This window comes from Protopterus annectens, chromosome 5.part0, assembly GCF_019279795.1.
Source record: "Protopterus annectens isolate FY-2018-M chromosome 5.part0, PAN1.0, whole genome shotgun sequence".
Classification (NCBI taxonomy): domain Eukaryota; kingdom Metazoa; phylum Chordata; order Ceratodontiformes; family Protopteridae; genus Protopterus; species Protopterus annectens.
In genome coordinates this window covers 1,606,451,539-1,606,472,446 of record NC_056735.1, presented here as the reverse complement: position 1 = coordinate 1,606,472,446, position 20,908 = coordinate 1,606,451,539, and positions in this window count along the sequence as shown.

The window sequence follows — 20,908 nt, the reverse complement described above, 5'->3', positions numbered from 1 at the left end:
CATCAAGAGAATGCAGTACATAGCCGGGCAGTACATCTCTGTAGCCCTGCCACTGGTAAATTACATCTCCTGTGTCAGCATCAAAAGATGCACAAAGTAAGTTGTCTTCATAATATCACCGTATGAAGCAATAAGCATGATGGTGCCAATAATAAGAATTCACACTCATTGACCTGCTGACTGCCACTAGAATCAAATAAGCGCACTCATCCAATTATAACGCATATAATTAAGCAACTCTGACTAGTTTAACTAATTGTCCCTTAATTTACTACTGTATACTGTACTAAAGAATATAAGAGTAAAATGCACATCTTCTGTGCATTTTACTTCTGTGCATTTAGTAAGATAAACTGAGCACTAAGAAGATGACATTTACGTTTGGAATCTATGATTGGCAGATTAAGTAGTATGGAATGCATTTGTGTGTTTGTTAAGGAGGGGTATATAAATCATCTGAATGCATAAAATATACTTAATTTCAGATATGAAAGACAAACAAACTTGAATCATAATGTAAGTGTAAACAATCAGTTGAGCAATGCATCCCACAATCGGACAAAGATGAGGTATTCTCTGTTTTGTAATGTCAGTGGCTCAGCAGGTAGCCTTCTTAACTTTTGTGGTAGAAGTTCAGAAGGGAGTGTGTTCTATTCCCATAGCAAGTACTTAGATGAATTTTCCAATACTTTTATGGGAGCAAAGAGTAAGGGGCATATTGTACACCTACGTGTGCCGTCCTTCAGATGAGATGTTCAGCTGAGGTCTCATCTGTCTGAGTAGGTTTGGTAGCGCACTTGATGTAAAAGTTCACATGGCACTTATTGAAAAAGAGTGTGGGAACTTCCCCAGTGACCTGGCCATATTTCCTCGAGTCAATATGAATACCACCTCTGACATCACCTGAAAAGATGGTACTGGCTGAGTGGGATTAGCCAGATCAAGAAAGAGTAGATAAAATAAATAAATAAAAAGAATAAAACTTAGAGGTGACACAGTTGTGCAGAGGTTAGCACTGGTTTTGTTTGCATCTCCAGATCCAAGCTGGGACACCTTTATTGAGTCTGTATATTTTATTTGTGTGTGCCTCTCTGTTCACATAGGTTTTCTAATTTTCTCCTACATTCTAAGAATATACAAAATTGTAAATGGTTAATCTTCTAACTTGTTTCTAGTTGTGGGTATAGTGGATTTGAGGATTTCAATCATTAGGGATTAAAATGGTAGGGTGTGTGTGTGTGTGTGTGTGTGTGTGTGTGTGTGTGTGTGTGTGTGTGTGTGTGTGTGTGTGTGTGTGTGTGTGTGTGTGTGTGTGTGTGTGTGAGAGTGTGTTTGCATATTTATTCTCACATCCTGTGATTGACAGATATCCTATCCTAGACTGGTTCATTATGTTAATTCTGTTACTACTTAGAAAAATCTGTCTTCTTAAAATACTGAGGATAAAATGATTGTGAAAAATAAATGACTGCTGAAAGGCATACGTTACTCTACAGGTAAACAGAATGCCAACTGCATCGTTAGGTTAAAATACATATATAGCTCATCTCATTCCTTATTGTTTTAATTCTATTCGTTATGATCATTGTAAGCGCTTCGTTATTCTGTCATGCAACCATTATGCTCATTTTACAAAGCAAAACTATCTTTTGTCATTTCTTCATGAACTTAGTATGTACCGGTTTCATTCATTTACCGTTTTCAATGGGCCTTATCTCCATTCCTAGTCCTTTCTTCCTTATTTTGCAATGATATGGCTTAGAACAGGAAATCCTTCTGCAAGAATGCATACAATAAATAGAAAATGGGTATTAAAATATCGATCAAAACTCATTGCTATTTTTCATACTTTCTTTCATTGTTCATTCTTTATTTCTTTGGCCTTTTCTCAATGTCCATGTCCTAACCATATTATATAACTGTAAATGTATTTTTTGTCTTTTTTTTTTTTTTTTTTTTAAAGATATTGGTTACTGACCTTTATCCTATTCATTAAAAAGTCTGGTTTTGTCTTTCAGAAGATAGTCTATGAATGTCACAAATCAAAGCGTTTTAAACTTTATAAAAGAAAAATACTTTAAGAGCTTTGTAGGCAGCCATTTTTAGAGGAACTACCAAGATATATGTGTTGGGAAAGACTGCTGAAGATATGATGAAATATAATCTCTAGAAAATAGTAATGGAGTAATGGCCAAGTTATTCAACAAAACTTGTAGAGTTATGCTATTGCTTAATACAGCCACAGGAAGACTATAAAGACACAGGCATTGTAAACTTTTATCTGCAAGAAACTTTGATAGAAGGTGCTGTGATGTTACCAGACTTTGCCATCGAAGGCATAGGGTTTTTAGACCACATATGAACTACTGCGGACTACGCGAAATTGAAATAGTGCACTACTGCAGGGTGGAGAGGGACACAATACAGAAAATTGCAGACATCTGTCAGCCCCATCTGGGGTTCTTGGGAATTATGAAGAACCCATCTCAGTGGATGCTAAGGTATGTGTAGCTTTATGTATTTTATCTACAGGGACCTTTCAGCAACCTATAGGAGGCACATTAAGGGTTCCACATATGCATGCTTCAAGGATAGTCCAGCAGTTCCTCAATGCAATGCTTCAACATATGGGGTCACTATATGTGGTTTCCACATACTTCAGCGGAGAGAGCTAGCACCTTGCAAAATTCCTATGACATAATCCTTTTCCCTGAGGAACCGAGGACCATAGACTAAACCCACACTGAAATAAAACCCTACCTGGTAAGTTGGGAAGTAGGTGCTTTAACAGAACAAGTTATCACTCCATCAGCTGTAATGAACAACATATCATCTACCATGTGTGTGTGCAGGGTATCCAGTCAGTCACCACCACTCTCACATGTGACAAACCTGTAACCTTTACCAACTGGTGAATTGATACAAGGACATCTAGTGCAGGATCCTGGATATGCCCTTGGACCTCGGATCATGACTGCTATCAGAAACCCACAGAACCTCAGTGAGTAAGATAGCATCACTCCACACACACTTGGGCTGATCAGGTTGCAGTTCCACTGCCTGGATAAATCTGGATAAGCCATGCAATTAGAATTTGTTACTGCTGACAAAATAGTGACCGTGTGCCATCTTACATAATATTTTATACTTAGAAAGTAGTTGCAGCAGAGTGCCCCAGTAGAGGAAGTGCAGTTGTCTGCAGTACAGGCAGCTGCATCTAACACAGAAGAGTGGTCAGATGAAAAGTCAGCAGCAGGGGGTGATAATTGCAGATGAAGGAGGCACAATATGCCATGATACTGGCTAAATCTAAATGGCTGTAAATTGCACATACACTCAACACTTAATTAAAGTAAGAGTTCAGCAGATGCAAACAGTAACAGTGATGCATATAAACAAACCAGACTTTGCTTACCCATGTACTAGTTGGGTACTGTAAGCATCAGATGGTCTCAGGAGCAGTGGCAAAGGTGAATAATCAACCTGGCAACAACAGATGTTACAATACATAAACAGAATAAGCGGAAAGTAAAAAAATGATGACGCCTGTACAAGAATATCATAACACTAAATGATATATCCAGCAGATACAGATGCTAAAAATGATGCATTCAAACAAAGCAGATTGATTTTACATAAGTATTTCTTGACCATTCTATGCATCAGACACAATCTGCTAATGTCAAACACCACTCCAGTGAGCAGGGCAATTTCAGCATCATCTGCACAAATAGTTGAGCAAGGTATTCCACACAAATACTATTAATACTACTAATACAAGTACTGCTAATACTACTTGTGCTAAGGAACATAAGCAGACTAAACATAAATTAAAAGTTATTACACATCCAAAGGAAAATAAGACCTTTGACTCCCCATGCATTGGTAGCCATTCTGTAGATCAGCATAGTCAACTCTAAGTCACAGACTGTGCAAAGGGCTGGGCAGGGCATAGCCATCACTATTTGCACATTATGGGAGTGTTAACAGGATGGCATATGTAAAACAGGGGAAGTGTGAGAATTTAAAAGATGAGTTAATAGCAAGTATGCACTCTCAGAGCCAGTATTTACAGAGATCATGAAGTCCATTGTAAAATGTGTGTGTGTTTGTGTGTGCGCGTGCATGTGTGAACATGTGTGTGTGTGTGTGTGTGTGTGTGTGTGTGTGTGTGTTCCTGGTGTCATGGTCAATGTGAGGTGTAGTGTCTGTGTGGGTCTGCAGGGGAAACAACTACAGCATCTGTGTCAGTAGTATTCCCTAGCATCTTAGACAGGGGTGAGACATGCATGCTAGAGGATCAAGTTCATTGTGGACACCACTGCCCACATTAAATACTTTGCCAGGAGTTACACTACTTCTTTCATAACCCTGGCTATAAGGCAGAGTGCTACCTGATTGTGAATGATGTCTGCTGGATGTACTGTCATTATGACCACATCTAGGGCCATAACCATGCACATGACCACTTCTGGATATAGATATATCAACCATTGATATAGCAGTAGAAGGACTAACACTGCAGGGTGGAAACTGGCATGTCTATGGGCATACTGGCTGACATCTGATGATGTGCCAGCAGACTGACAGTCTAGATGCTGTCTCTTCCCCAACAGAAAATCCAGGACAGACACTGCATGGTCTATTGTGTCACTCATCCTGTCCAAGGAATCACAAACAAGGTTTATGGAGTCTTGCAATTTAGAATGCATGATGTACACTAGTCGTATGACCAATTCTGAGGCCCTGGTACAACTTGCCTGCCCTCCACAATGGCCCTGCTCATATGCTGGGTGGTGGCTGTTGACACACAATCTCAGGAGGTGGCAATAAGAATACCTTCTGTAAGCACCTTTATAGACACCCCAGTATGGTATCACCTCTTTCAATGGCTAGGGTAGAGTTTGCCATGTCTCCATTTGGGGCTGCCATACTACACTTATCAACTGTGTGCCCATCAACCAATCAACTCTCAGATATTTCTTTGTCATGGCTATTTGTAGGCATACTAACTGTGTCCATATTGTGGGGAGGGGAAGCTGAAGCTACACTCAATGTGTCTGAAATTCCTCATTGCATCCCCAGACTATGCCTGGTCATCATTGTCATCATCAGAGGAGGATAATGTTTCCACAACATCAGACAGAGGGAGATCCACAATGCTGGTGCTAGACAATGCTTCACCTGTGAATATGCCAAAAAAAAACCCAATAAAAATTACCAAAACACCAGTGCCAAAATACCGTAACCAAACATGCAAATACTATAATCTCAGTGACCACTAAACATAACTAATGCATGTAAGTACGCCCATACCATATGCAAGGAGTCATTGTACTTCAGTGGCAGAAGTACCTAGACAGAATAGATGATAGAGGTAGTATAAGCATAAAAGTAACTATCAATTGCAAAGGTGAACATAAGAAATATTTCGATGACATACTTGGGGAATCACTAGAGGAAATGTTCTGGGTCAGCTCCACGTCTGTGCCAGCATCCACCTCCACACTATGAAACTCTACTGATCTGCCTGGATCCTTGATAAATGACAGGAACTGGTTTGTCTCAGTAAGTGGGGGTTCAGTAGATGGCCCACCACCAGTAGCTCTCGACTCCCGTGACGAGCCTGTGCTCTGAACATGGCCTTGTGAATCCTTTAACTGACCCTATGTGGCACACTTGCACACACACACACACACACACACACATATATATATATATATATATATATATATATATATATATATATACATATATGTATATATGGGTCTACTTCACTTGACCTAAAACTCATTTGACTGACTCCCATTTGACTGACACCCAATTGACCTAAATTTCATCTGACTGACAACTCATTTGACTGACTCCCATTTCACCGACATTCAAGACATAGACTTGTTATGGGTTTTCCTTCACCTGTGACTTGCTTGTGATAAAAAGAATTACTGTAACTTACAGTGTTGACTGTTAGAATTTCAATTGTCATTTAGAAAGTAGTGTTGCAGTGTTTCAAAATATGGGTTTGTCTCTTTACATGTATGTATATATATATATATATATATATATATATATATATATACATATATATATATATGTGTGTGTGTTTGTGTGTGTGTGTGTGTGTGTGTGTGTGTGTGTGTGTGTGTGTGTGTGTGTGTGTGTGTGTGTGTGTGTGTGTGTGCGTGTATTTATATTTATATGTAAATATAGCCTTGGCCACCAACAACATTGATATAATTGACTACCTGCTGCCAGACATGATTGTGGAAGGACTTGTTGGAGTCACTTAAATTAAGGAACCATCCACCACAAAGATGGAGGGATTGTAGTATGACCCCATTCTCAGTATCTGAGAAAAGACACTTGCGTGAAGATGACCATGTTGTACTTTTAAATTTGGATGCCATATCCATGTTGTGATGGAATAAAAATTGGATATCCCAACTCAACTTAAGACACATGGTAATACAGAGTTTATAGTTATGGAACAGAATAGTATATCAATATGCAGTCAGTCATTAGCATAGTCAAGTGCAACACAAATATACTTGTACCCCAAACAAATAAACATATACCCTCAAAACTCAAAACAACAACTAAACAACAACTAAACAATAATGCAAGTTTCCAAAAATAACAGTAAACAAAAGTGTAACGCATGCAAATACAGCCACTGGTATAATTTCCCATATGCATCCCTCTCAGATAAACTACAGAAAACAGCAAGCAATGCCAGATGTAGGAATGTACACCTATCAAGCAGGAAAAACATTATAAGCAGACCAACAATATGGAGAATGAAAATAAAGCTTACAGAACTTCTTCAGTAAGGGTCTACAATTTTGCCATGTTTCAATAATACTGATGAAGTCTGTGTGTGATGCTTGACCTCCATGAAGTGCATTTCAGTTTATTTGAAAAAAATGTATTGAAACAGTCCAGGTAGACTGCACTTCACCAATATTTATCAGCATAATAAGAATGAGCAGTTGCATGGAAGAATAGCTATCGTGAAATATTTCATAAGGCAATTGTCTCTAGTCCTATAGTGAAAATATTGAAAGTAGTATGTTAGGCAGCACTTTGGAAACAAGCAATTTTCCCTAAGACAATGGAAGTTCCATAGCCCATGTTATGTTCATAAGGTATAGATAAATCTCTTTGGGCATATGGACTGTGTTAATTAACTCTCACATCATTACCTTTCCTAAATCACTCAATTTGCACAATGTGCTATGGAGATAAACATGGTGTTGGTTACTGTGCACAGTAACATGTACATAGAACAAGGATTAAGACTTTTGCCTTGCTAATGCCTTGCAAATGTGTTTATTAGCAGGACTATTCGGTCAATGATGTGTTAAAGATCCATACAAATGAAAATCATTTTGACAGGGTGTTCCAGACAAGTAAATCATACAGATATGTTTAAGTTAAACTCATTTTGTAGTACGACTGAACCTTGATGCACATATTTGTCCACATATACTAAAGTTTACATTAGGTAGCTGTGCACACCTCAGATGTAGGGTGAAGCTGCCTAACAATGTGAATGATATCCACAACACTGTGAATGTGGCTTAAACCTAAACTATATATACACCTTATAAACAATGGATTATATTTATGCCAAGGTTTAAGACATTCCTTGAACAAAGCCAGTAAAATTAAATGATGCACAACAACTCTGCACTGCAGGAAGTGTTTCTAAACACACATTCATCATAATCTTCATGTCTCCAGTAATGCCAGTGACATAACTGTACAGTGTAAAGAAAAAAGGTTTGACACCATCAGTTTAGTGAACCATAAAAGCCCATTTCAGAAGTAGAATGATAATGCACATGTAATTGACTTTCTGCTTTTTATGTAACTGTTTATATGATACAACATGTTCCTCATATCAACGTTCCATTGTAAAGCCATAGGTGCAGTGCTCAAATCTTGTGAAGGTGCTGTTAACTGAAATTATAGTAATTAATGTACATGTTTAACTTTTTGATAACCACAAAATTGACAAATCACTACACTGAATTTTATCCATATTTTTCTTTCGTCCTATGTAGGACATTTGGCATTGCATATTGATGCAATGTAGTTTCTTTAAGGGGGAAGAACAATTAGTTTGCATTCAAGTATAGCATTAGTTTCTGGTGAATATTTACTTAAAATCATTCAAGCACAATTTTGAAGCAATCATTATATACATATTGATTGCTTCAAAATTCTGCTCAGATACTTGTAAGCAGACATTTGCCCTTTGGGAAAGGGCAGTTCCCATCCTACGGCAAAAAGTCAAAAATGATTACAAATGTGCAAAGACTTAATCACCAGTCACACAAATGATGCTGCTGTTGGTTCATAGGTTCATACTAGGCTATCTGCCCTAGGGCATTTATAAGCCTAGCCAGTGTGTTTGGCTTTTGCCACCCATTTTAAATTAATTTTGCTATGCCCTTTTTCGAGGTTAGTATACTGTGCCTCTGTCTAACAGTGATACCTGGGGTAAACCTATGATCTCCCATCCACTCATCAAGATTCCTCTTGAAGAGAGTCAATGAGGGACTCTGCCTAACCTGGACTGGGATTTTATTCCAGAGTGAAGGGAGCCTCTGGGTTATGAATCTGTCCCTCCAGCATGTCCTATTTATTTCAGTGCTGAGGTTCAAGTCTCTCGAGCACGTAGCTCGATGGGATTTTGATTTTCTGAGGTGCAGCATGTCCATTAGTTCCGGGTTGGACATGGCTTTATACGTCAGGCACAGATCGCCTCTGAGCAGGCAGTATGCCACTGAGTAGAGCTGGAGTTAATTTAACCGGGCAGCATATTGCATCTGTTTGAGCCCTTTGATCCTCTTGGTGAGGTACTTTTGGGGTCTTTCCAGTTGCTGCAGGTGTCTGGTAAGGTACATCCCAAAAAGGGCATTGTACTCAATTATGGGCCTGATGAGGGATGAGTAAAGAAGCATGATGACCTCCCCTGATCTAGATGTGAATCCCTTCATGATTAGGTGGGCTATATAAAATGTTTTTCTAACCACTTTGGCCACGTGGTTGTCAAATGAGAGATTGTTATCAACTTGGGTCCCCAGGTCCCTAATTACTTCTTCTGTACTTAATGGATTACCACCTATGTGGTAATTTGTGGGCACTTTGTTTTGCCAAAGGGATGACTATACACTTTTGGCGTTTAGCTTGAGGCCATGGCTCTGGCACCAGTTGTCTGTTTCTATGAGGCCCTTTTGGAGGATGCTTGTGTCAGCTGGAGAGTCTATTATGGTGCCCAGTTTGCAGTCATCTGCGAACTTGGTCAGCCACAGTCCTTCTGTGTTGGCCTGTACCTCCGAGAAATATATACCGAACAAGAGAGGTCCCAGGACTGAGCCTTGTGGGATGCTACTTGTAACTGGTTTGGAGTCTGACATGGCTCCAGCAATTCTAACCATGTTGGTTCTGTCCTTGAGCCAGTTTGCAACCCATCTAGTGACATAGGGGTTTATATTTAAGCTGGTGAGCTTATCTATAATGCCCGAGTGGGGTATTGTATCGAAGGCTTTTGCGAGGTCCAAGTAGGCTGTGTGGACCACCTTCCCCTCGTCAATGGCCTTAATGACTGTTTCAAAGAAATTGACCAGGTTTAAGAGGCAGGATCTGCCCTTACCAAAGCCGAACTGGGTAGGAGCCAGTGTCTGTAGGTCCCCAATATCTTTATTTATGAGGTCCATGATGATCCTTTCCATAGCTTTGCAGACCAAGCTAGTCAGGCTTATGGGGCAATAGTTTCCAGGATCCGTTGAAACACCACCTTTGTGGAGAGGGACCACTGTTGCTGTACGCCACTCTTTGGGTACATATCCTGTAGTAAGGCTGAGATTGAACAGTAGTTTTAGGTTTGGGTTTAGCTCTTCTTGGAGTTCATGTAGGACGCAGCCCGGGACACCGTCTGGTCCCATTGATGCTGTACCTTTTTGCTTTGGAGAGGGCGGCTCTTACCTGAGCATCTGAAATGTCAGGGGGGCAGCACTCTGCTGGGATAGATATTTGCCCTTTTGGTGGGGAGAGGGGGAGAAGTTTGCGCTGTACCTGTCCGCTAAGATGTTGGCAATGTCTGTGGGTTCGGTGTATTTTTTTGTCATTTTGGACTAATTCTGAGCATATCTGGGAATTCCCACCCAGGTTCCTAACATAACTAAAGAAAGCCTTGTGATTATCCTTAGTGTCCTGTGCAATTTTTCTCTCGAAGCTGGCTTTAGATGATTTTATGAGTGCCCGTAGTTTTTTGCTAATACTGATCAGAGATGCCTTCCCTTTTTGGGATTTTGCTCTATCATGTAGTAGCTTCCTCTTTCTATTGTGTAGTTTATTTATGGCTGGAGTCCACCAGACAGGACGTCTGCCTTTGGAGGATTGGGTCTTGGTTTTATTTGGGATTGCATGATCCATGCAATCCTGAAGGTGTTCATAGAATGCATTTATAAAGGATTCTGCAGTCTGGGTTGTATTTTCCACAGACACGGGGGCTTTGAAGGATTCCACCTCGGTTTTGAAGAGTGTAAAATTTGCTTTAGAGAAGTTTTTCACTGTGGTTTTCTGGGCAGGGGGTGGTGGTGATCTTGGTGCACCACACTTTGCATACTGGACATTAGTGAACCAATAAATTACTTTGTCTGTAACTGCCTTGATATCTCCATGTGTTAATGTAGTAACAGCATAACAGGTGAAAGGTTTAAATCCACCTAAGTTATAGTATACACTTATACTGCAATATGGCATAACACATGGGATCATTTATTTTTACATCTTAAATTACACCTTCTGTACACACAATAAATATATAATGGCAATGCTGAACTATAGTTGTTCAGTGTGGATAATTAACCCTGATAATTGTATCTATGTGTCTCCTGGACTGGTCATCTCACTAATAATATTTATGATGCACTTCTGCTTGCATGGTGTGGAGTAAATAGTACATGTGCATAGAAATGAGAAACATAACTTGCAAGTTCCAGAGCTAGTCGAATATGTAGAGCACATAAAAACTGCTTAGAAAACATGTAGAGACACTGCTTCAGTGGCATATTTGTATAATGGTCATGTGTACATTTTCCTGTAATACGCTTAGGTACACATCCCCTCATGTACAGTTTGTATGGTCCTGTCCTCTCTGTTTGGCCACCCCTAAAACAATAATGATGTCAACTTAAAAGCACACCACACATATGGAAAACAAGTGAGATTGAAAGTACAAATGTCATTTTTATGTTCATCCTTTGTATGACAGTTGTCATGGAGCACTGTCAGTGGTCAGAGATGGCTGTAGAGAAATGGCACTTCTCATCCTATAGCAAAAAAAAATCAAAAAATAATTATGGCAGTGCTAATGCTTTGTTACGCACCTTAACTTGGTATTGGCATGTATTAGTTAGCATTCGAGATATAAACACAATTAATGCAAGGAGAAAGTGTTTCACTTAAAAGCATTTGTGCCTCAAATTATTGCTGCAGTGAATGAACAGCACATACTGCAACAGTTACAAGGTTTGCTTACATCAATCAAGTCTTAGCTTTGAGAATTAACATGTTAGTCTATGTAAGTTTTATAAGTAAACAGAATTACATCACAGGACAAGAAAAAATATGACTTCAGAGACATGGTGACAGATATACATTACTCCAATGTCTATCATATAACTCCAAATGCACTTAAAGATGGCTGTGTTATGTATATTCCCTGTCATGCACATGTTTGTAGTCCTCAGTTTAAACACTTGTAATATCATTTCCCCAGTGGTGTTACTAGTTAATATACTCAACTCATTATTTAATATCTCATTTTATCATGGGTTGAATTCCAAGCTACTATATATATGTAATCAATCACACATTATATTTATGTCATATCAATAAATCCTGTGATATGGATACAAACTGTACATAAGGTTTCTCCTTTCAACCCATTCCCACACCATCAAAAATACCTCAAAAAAATTAAAGTCTACTACAAGTGACCCTGACAATCTACCTGGTGTATATCTCAAAATAACAGCTGAGGCTTTTGCATATTCAGCTTTCTTTCTCATAGCTCAATCAATATCAGAAAATAAAGTCCCTTCACTTTGGAAAAAAATAATTCATTATTACACTGCACAAGGGTAGAATCAATACTGATCTTATAAACTATAGATTAATTGGAGTTATATCTCCCTTATCAAAAATATTACAAAAATGTATTCATACACAACTTCCCCAACAAAATCAGCTAGTGTCTTCAACCCAACATGGCTGATGTCCTTATCACAGCAGAACTGCTTTGCTAAATTTGGTTATTGCTGTCAACACCCTTACATTTGCCAGAAGCCTAGTCTGCACCATCTTCCTAGACTTAACTTGTAATATTGTATCCCACCAGATATTCTTCTATAAACTCTCATCCTTAGGGCTCACCAATTCTTCATTACAGTGGCTCCATAGCTACTCTCAGAGCACAAGCAGTGAAATGGAAAAATGATTTCTCCATCATCTTGTCAGGAAATATTTGTGTCCCCAGAGATCTGTACTAGGCTCCATACTTTTCAACATATTAATCAATGACCTCTATACTGCTATAAAAGATGCTATCCTGTTTCAATACAGTAATGACTCAACTCTCATCTGCTCTGTCAAGTGTCTCTCTAAACTCCAAGTCCTTCTTATCAATGGAAACATTGCTAAATAATTAACACTTACTTCTTAACTATAAAAAGGCAAAATTATTGCTCTTTACCTCAACGTATATTTTCTGCAGAACAACACTTTTCAGTATCATCCCTGGCAACAACAACACTATGGTAGAACTAGCAAATGACACAAAATTGCTGGGTGTCATCATAGATGATCAGCTGAAATTTGACCACCATGTATCACAAATGGTTAAAAAATGAAAAAAAAAAAAAACTAGATGCATTATACGGAGTAAAAACCTACCTCAATGACATAGCCAGAAAACTAGCCTCAGATTTCTTGCTAATTTTTCCCTTCTATGATGTCCTAATCTTTATTAACCTTTAAGTCTCACAGCTCTATCAACCTGGGGAATGCTATAATAAAATAGTCAAGTTTGCAGTAAACTGTAACAATAAAACACACCACTGCCTAGCCCTCAGACAATTAAACTGTTTAGAACTACCTCAACACCTATCTATCTCTCTATCAGCTAACTACAATACAATGGCTTTTGTATAAGGCAGAAAATTGCTCAGCCCTTACCAACTACTACAACACACAATACAACAATACAACACTACTTAAGCAATAAAAATTTATGCTTTAGAGAAAAATCACTAATCACTATAACCAAATCATTTAACACTGCAGGTTACTCTCTATATTCAGATAGTGTAACTAAACTATGGATCCACATCCCAGTAGCACAGAACTTCATACAGAATGCAAACTCATTTAAAACACAACTAAAACAACAGTTATCAAATTAATGGATCTGCTGCTCTATATATCCAGGATAAATGCCATGTTATCTTCAGCTTGCTAAATCATCAAATCATTTCTCTTCATTCAGAATCCTATGACTTCCAGCCAGCCTTTACCAGTACATGAATAGTTTTACTAGCATCTCCCAGACATACATACTATTATGAGACAGCTCACCTCCACACTTCTAATATAATCCTTATGACGGCTATGTGTATATATATCTATATCTCTCTCTCTCTCTCTATATATATATATATATATATATATATAGAGAGAGAGATGTACATATATATAAAATTCTCTGAGCTTGCTTTATAGCCCAGCTCTTAACTACAATATTAACATTTTGTGCCCTATCTAGTACTTTCCCTCACATCCATTTCTTTGAATTTCTGAACACTAATTGCATGAATCTATTATGTATTTGATAAACCCCCTAATACACCTCTTCAAATATTTATATGTGAAAACATCTTATGCATAAGTATCTTTTACACTGCAGTAATTGCCTTTATTTCATATGAATGTAATCTAATTAACAAATGTGTCTGCAATTGTTAATATGTATTACTTAATGTCTGTTCATGTATATCATTGAATATCTGATTAAAAATGTTTGTAATATGTTGGAAATTTTCTTCTCCCCCTCCCATTTTATTTTAATTAAACACAGTCAGATAAACCAGGTAAATGAAAACAAAGTATAAATAAATTAATAAATAAAAAAAACAGGACAAGATAGAGGAATAACAATATTAGAAAGTTATAAACTGTCCCTCTACACATGCCAAGAGGTGGACCATTATCAGTGAAAATGTAACTGACATATCAACAGTAACCAACAAAACCTGGAGTTGCTATGGAGCATGCATATATACATATCAGTGCACATGGCCAAATGCTACTGCCACGTTTCTCACCTAAAACAGACAGTGCAGAAATAATGAACACAGTATATTCTAGGCTGTTTTAGTGTTATCATTTGTGCAAATGCAGTTCTCTGTGGTGACCATCATTGCACAAAGGCTGGTGCACTTGAGATCTGACTTGGGTGCCAATTCCCTGCCATTTTTCCTTAGATCTTGCATGGGAATACTAGCCAGGCGATGGGAAGGGTAGGGCTCCATTTAAAGCATAGAGGTGGAGTGAGGAGGAGAAGTTTGCATTCTGTAGCACCCCTGACTAAAAATTACAGCCAGAGACTTCTGCAGGGTGGCTATACTGGGCATCAGTACAAGGCTGAGGCTTAGAAAAGTTTATCCAAGTCTGTCTCCCATGCTACTGGCATTCCACAAACCAGTGAACAGTGCTGTCACTATTACAGGGACTTAAATGGACAAAATCAGGATGTCCTCAACTAATGGGAAGATCATTATAGGTCCCATACAATACTTCAACTGTATTAGTATATGGTCCGATAACCATGCAATACACTGCCATGGCAAGGCAATGTGCACATGCACACACACACACACACACACACACACACACACACACACACACACACACACACACACACACACACACACACACACACACACACGCACACATATTTATTACTATTTTTATGAGTAGGTCCAGCAGACATTGAAAGAAAACGTGAGATTCATCAGGAGACACTTTGATACCTCAGAGATACAAGTTAAGTATGGATTAAATTAAATTAAATTAAATTTGACTGATTGTCATTTCATAACAAGAAAGATTTCAATAATAGCTTATAAAATATCCATACATCAGGCCACAAGTGATTATCAGATAGCTACATGGGAATATATATTCCACATTTGCAAACTCAACAGACCTGTATTATTATCTCATGCAGCCTTGAACTAGGCAATTGTTATGGAAAGACAGATAAAGGTGGATAAAGTTCCAAACAGCAGAAGTAATTTGTCTAATATGCATTTTATTATTCAATACTTAATAGTTTTAAACATACCTTACAATAACATGGAGTCAGATCCAATATATGCTTAATTAATGGTTTGCCATAAATCTGTTTGTACTAGTAATTTATGGCTTTATATGTTCATGTCAGGATGTAAATAATCTTAAAAGATATATGTGTAACATGTACTAACAGTGGCATAAACATTAAACGATAGTTATGTTTTTTTTTTTTTTTTTACTTTTTTGTCTCTCTCCTATCCTTTTTCTTACTATCATTTCCAGTTTTTAAATCTTTCTTTGCATTTGAACATTCATTTCTGTTTCTAGACCAGCCACATTGACTTTAACCACCATCCACAGGTGGCCGCAGTAATGCTACCACTGACAGCAGGTCATGCAGCACTTCTAGGACATGACCTGGCAGTATTGCCTCCACAGCACCTGTACTACCTGCAATCTCCTGCATGAGGTAACTCTGCCTCGTGGGCTAATGCAGTGGTACTCCAGGAGTTGTGGCAGTGGAGATGGCAATTATGTCACCTGAAAAGAGTAGACAGGGCTGGTGCAGAAGATCATGGAGTGAGTCTTCAGTACCCACATCAGCCATATAGAAAGAAGTTCGCAGGTCAACAGTTTTCCATATCTTTGCCCTATCCAACACTGCCCATGGTGTCTGCAGCAGGGGAAAATAGTGCCAGTTCTGATGGTGAGGACTAGATTCATACCGTGATCATGTTGGATGGGGGATATGCCTGTGAAACTCCATTCCTAACAGCAGTCATGGTGTTTCCCTCTATCTTGAGTCCATCACCATCCCTGTCTGTCTTGTATTTCCTGTATGTCTGCTCCTGTTCTGCTCCTGTAACATATACTACCCCAAATACCTACCCCTTTTATTCCTAAATATATATTTCATTTCTTCTGTCCTACAGAAAAATTACAGCATAGCTATAGCTTTCCACTTCAGCTATATGTGTGCATTGCACACCTGATTTTTTCCATTTGGTCACACAACATTATTAAGTTGTCACATGTCATTTATGATGTGAGTATGCAAATTTTACAAATTCTTTGGACATATACAGTCTTGTTTTGTAAAGAATTGGATAGATATTTTCTCTGCCACAGCCATTCTTCTCATTTGTTAATTACTCTCCCAGTGTCCTACTCTGTGCTTGCTTCCCATTTTCACCTTTGTACTATCAGTAACATTTCACACCTGCAATCTGGTCAAAAAAATATTCACACAACACACACATGGCCATAAATCATGTATACACAGAAAAATGTATATTTCTGTCTTGCTTGGCATTGAGTAGCAAAGCCTGCCGCTAGTTTTCATCCTATGGCAAAAACTAAAGAAATAATTATTCATGTGATAACACCTTCAAAATCAGTCATGCACCAGAGCTCGGCAGTGTTGCACTTTAGTAATCGATTCTGACAGACTGAAAGTAATGTCAGTGGCCTCTGTTTTTGTCATGAGATAGAAGATACTACATTTTTTCTACCATCACATGCAGTGGGGTCTCAGTGTTGAAGCCTTCTCCCAGTAAGGCAACTTATTTCAATACACTAAGTAACTTGCTATCTCTGCCTTTGTAAATTGTTCTTATTCCCTTTCTTTATAAACCTCATGCATAGATCATTCTTTTGTTTGCTAACAGTGCCTGACTTTTGACTTGGAAGAATATTTTCAAGGATTAGATCAAAGATAGCTTGCTATTCAGTGCTCACTACTTTCTCTTTTTCTCTCTTTCTCTCTCTCTCTCTCTCTCTTTTTGTTTGTTAGCTTTTCCTGTATCTCAGAATGAAAAAAACACCACCTAAATGCTTTCCTTTTCTTCTTTGGGGTGCTTTCGCCTCTGTAAAGAATACCTTAGAACACATTTTATTTTTAGTCTTACTTCTTTCCCTACTTAAAGAAACTTGTTTCCTACTACCTTTCTTATTTGCTTTTTCTACTTATATTGACAAAATTGGTTTTAAAACTCTTCCCAGGTAGGATTTCTTTCTCTTGGACTAGACTCATGAAAATATTCACACTGGTAAATGTTTCCTCCTCAACACTCAGTGGCTTTGTAGTATTCTCTGTTTCTGGATCTTTCTATATTAGTTTAACACCACTTTTGGAATCCTGCAAAGGTTGTGTGCTTTTCATATTCCTCAACTTTATTCTTCAGACAGAATATCCCTTGTAATTGAAGGATCCCATACCCTCTGCTTTGCAACACCTTTAGACTGTTATGTGTAATTACCTTCCTTCTACTCATTCTGCTGTTGCAGATTCAATCTAGTCTTCCCTAGCTTTATGCTAAGAAATATTTGTTAAATGTTTGCACTTTTAGTGCTTTCTAACAAATGTGGTAATCTTTGTTGATTCATGTACTCTGATAAATGTGGCTGGTGGTGTTTTTTTTTTCCTTTTTCCTGAGTTAGACAGACATAGGTTTATTCAGTTGTTACTACCCTTTCCTGCATTAAAAAGGAAGTTTAACAAAATGACTTTCTCATGCTCATGGTACAAGGTTTGATTCCTTCCACATTACATGGCCTACTGTGTAATTCTCAGTAAATCACTTAACCTGACAGTTATCTAGATCTCTCCTGCAATGACATTTTGTCCAGGGGTTTCCTCTCCTCAACAAATGGGAAAATTGTAAAAAAAAAAGTAAAAAAGACTACTTTCTTTCCATTGCTTCCACACACCATTAAAGCGGGGAAACTCTTTCCTTATAATAATGTAACATGTTAAATTGCTTACTACAGTAGATGAGCTGTCTTCCCAAACACAGTCTGTACCTTTAGTTGAGCAAAGGGAAGCTGAGTCTCCTTTCAGAGGCTATAGTTTTCACAAGGGTATCAGTGCTACAAGCACTAATTTTCAATGCGACTGTATTACCCTTTTTCCACATTTAAAACAGATTGTCTGCAACTAACTTTTTTTTCTGTTAACGGTGTTTGACATAGGTTTTACTACAGATATAAAGTGTTCAATTCAAAAAAGAGTCATGGTTTAACAATCTTTGCAATAGCACAAGAAATTTAAGTGTCCTTAGGGTCAATCTGACAAAGCTACCTTCTAAAACAGTAGACAAACATCTGTTAAAACTAACAAAGTTCATGCCTGGCGTTGATGATAAATGAATTATATGCTTTAAGTCATATAATTGTGATTTTACTGTTTTGATTTGAAAGTCCAGCTATGTATTTTTTGAGCAGTTGACCTTAGGTAATAAGCCTAGGAGTTCTTTTCCTTGTGAGACATGTTAATTCTGTCAATATATTTGGAAGATAATTTTTTTCTTCCAAGAGCACACACTTTCAGTTCCTCTGAAAAGGCTACATATACCACAAACACATGGTATATATATATATATTGAAAACACTAACTCAAAGCATTATAATAGCCTTTCATGCAACCTTTTGTTGAAAACAACCATGCTCACTCACACTCTCTCCTATATATCTATCTATATCTGTATCTATATATATGTACACACACACACACACACACACACACACACACACACACACACACACACACACACGCACATATTTATATTTATATATATATATATATATATATATATATATATATATATATATATATATATCTATACATATATATATATATATATATATATATATATATATATATACTCAAACACACACACACACACACACACACACACACACACACACACACACACACACACACACAGTTCATAGGTTCATACTAGGCTATCTGCCCTAGGGCATTTATAAGCCTAGCCAGAGTGTGTTTGGCTTTTGACACCCATTTTAAATTAATTTTGCTATGCCCTTTTTCGAGGTTAGTATACTGTGCCTCTGTCTAACAGTGACACAGAAGTGATACCCAGGGTAAACCTACGATCTCCCATCCACTCATCAAAATTCCTCTTGAAGAGAGTCAGTGAGGGACTCTGCCTAACCTGGACTGAGATTTTATTCCAGAGTGAAGGGAGCCTCTGGGTTATGAATCTGTCCCTCCAGCATGTCCTATTTATTTCAGTGCTGAGGTTCAAGTCTCTAGAGTGCATAACTCGATGGGATTTGGATGTTCTGAGGTGCAGCATGTCCATTAATTCCGGGTTGGACATGGCTTTATACGTCAGGCACAGATCGCCTCTGAGCAGGCAGTATGCCACTGAGTAGAGCTGGAGTTTCTTTAACTGGGCAGCATATGGCATCTGTTTGAGCCCTTTGATCCTCTTGGTGAGGTACTTTTGGGGTCTTTCCAGTTGCTGCAGGTGTCTGGTAAGGTACATCCCAAAAGGGGCATTGTACTCAATTATGGGCCTGAAGAAGGATGAGTAAAGAGGCACGATGACCTCCCCTGATCTAGATGTGAATCCCTTCATGATTAGGTGGGCTATATAAAATGTTTTTCTAACCACTTTGGCCACGTGGTTGTCAAATGAGAGATTGCTATCAACTTGGGTCCCCAGGTCCCTAATTACTTCTTCTGTACTTAATGGATTACCACCTATGTGGTAATTTGTAGGCACTTTGTTTTTGCCAAAGGGGATGACTATACACTTTTTGGCTTTTAGCTTGAGGCCATGGCTCTGGCACCAGTTGTCTGTTTCTGAGGATCTTTTGGAGGATGCTTGTGTCGACTGGAGAGTCGATTATGGTGCCCAGTTTGCAGTCATCTGCGAACTTGGTCAGCCACAGTCCTTTTGTGTTGGCCTGTACCTCCGAAAAATATATACCGAACAAGAGAGGTCCCAGGACTGAGCCTTGTGGGATGCCACTTGTAACTGGTTTGGAGTCTGACATGGCTCCAGCAATTCTAACCATGTGGGTTCTGTCCTTGACCAGTTTGCAACCCATCTAGTGACATAGGCAGTTATATTTAAGCTGGTGAGCTTATCTATAATGCCCGAGTGAGGTATTGTATCAAAGGCTTTTGCGAGGTCCAGGTAGGCTGTGTGGACCACCTTCCCCTCGTCTATAGCCTTGGTGACTGTTTCAAAGAAATCAACTAGGTTTAAGAGGCAGGATCTGCCCTTAACAAAGCCGAACTGGGTAGGATCCAGTGTCTATAGGTCCCCAATATCTTTATTTTTGCGGTCCATGATGATTCTTTCCATAGCTTTGCAGACCAAGCTAGTCAGGCTTATGGGGTGATAGTTTCCAGAATCCGTTGAGGCACCACCTTTGTGGAGAGGGACCACTGTTGCTGTACACCACTCTTTGGGTACATATCCTGTAGTAAGGCTGAGATTGAACAGAAGTTTTATGTTTGGGTTTAGCTCTTCTTGGAGTTCATGCAGGACGCAGCCTGAGACACTGTCTGGTCCCACTGATGCTGTGTTTTTTGCTTTGGAGAGGGCAGCTCTTACCTGAGCATCTGAGATGTCAGGGGGGCAGCACTCTGCTGGGATAGATATTTGCCCATTTGGTGGGGAGGGGGGGGGGTTGCGCTTAACCTGTCAGCTAGGATGTTGGCGTCTGTGGGTTCAGTGTATTTTTTGTCATTTTGGACTAATTCTGAGCATATCTGGGAATTCCC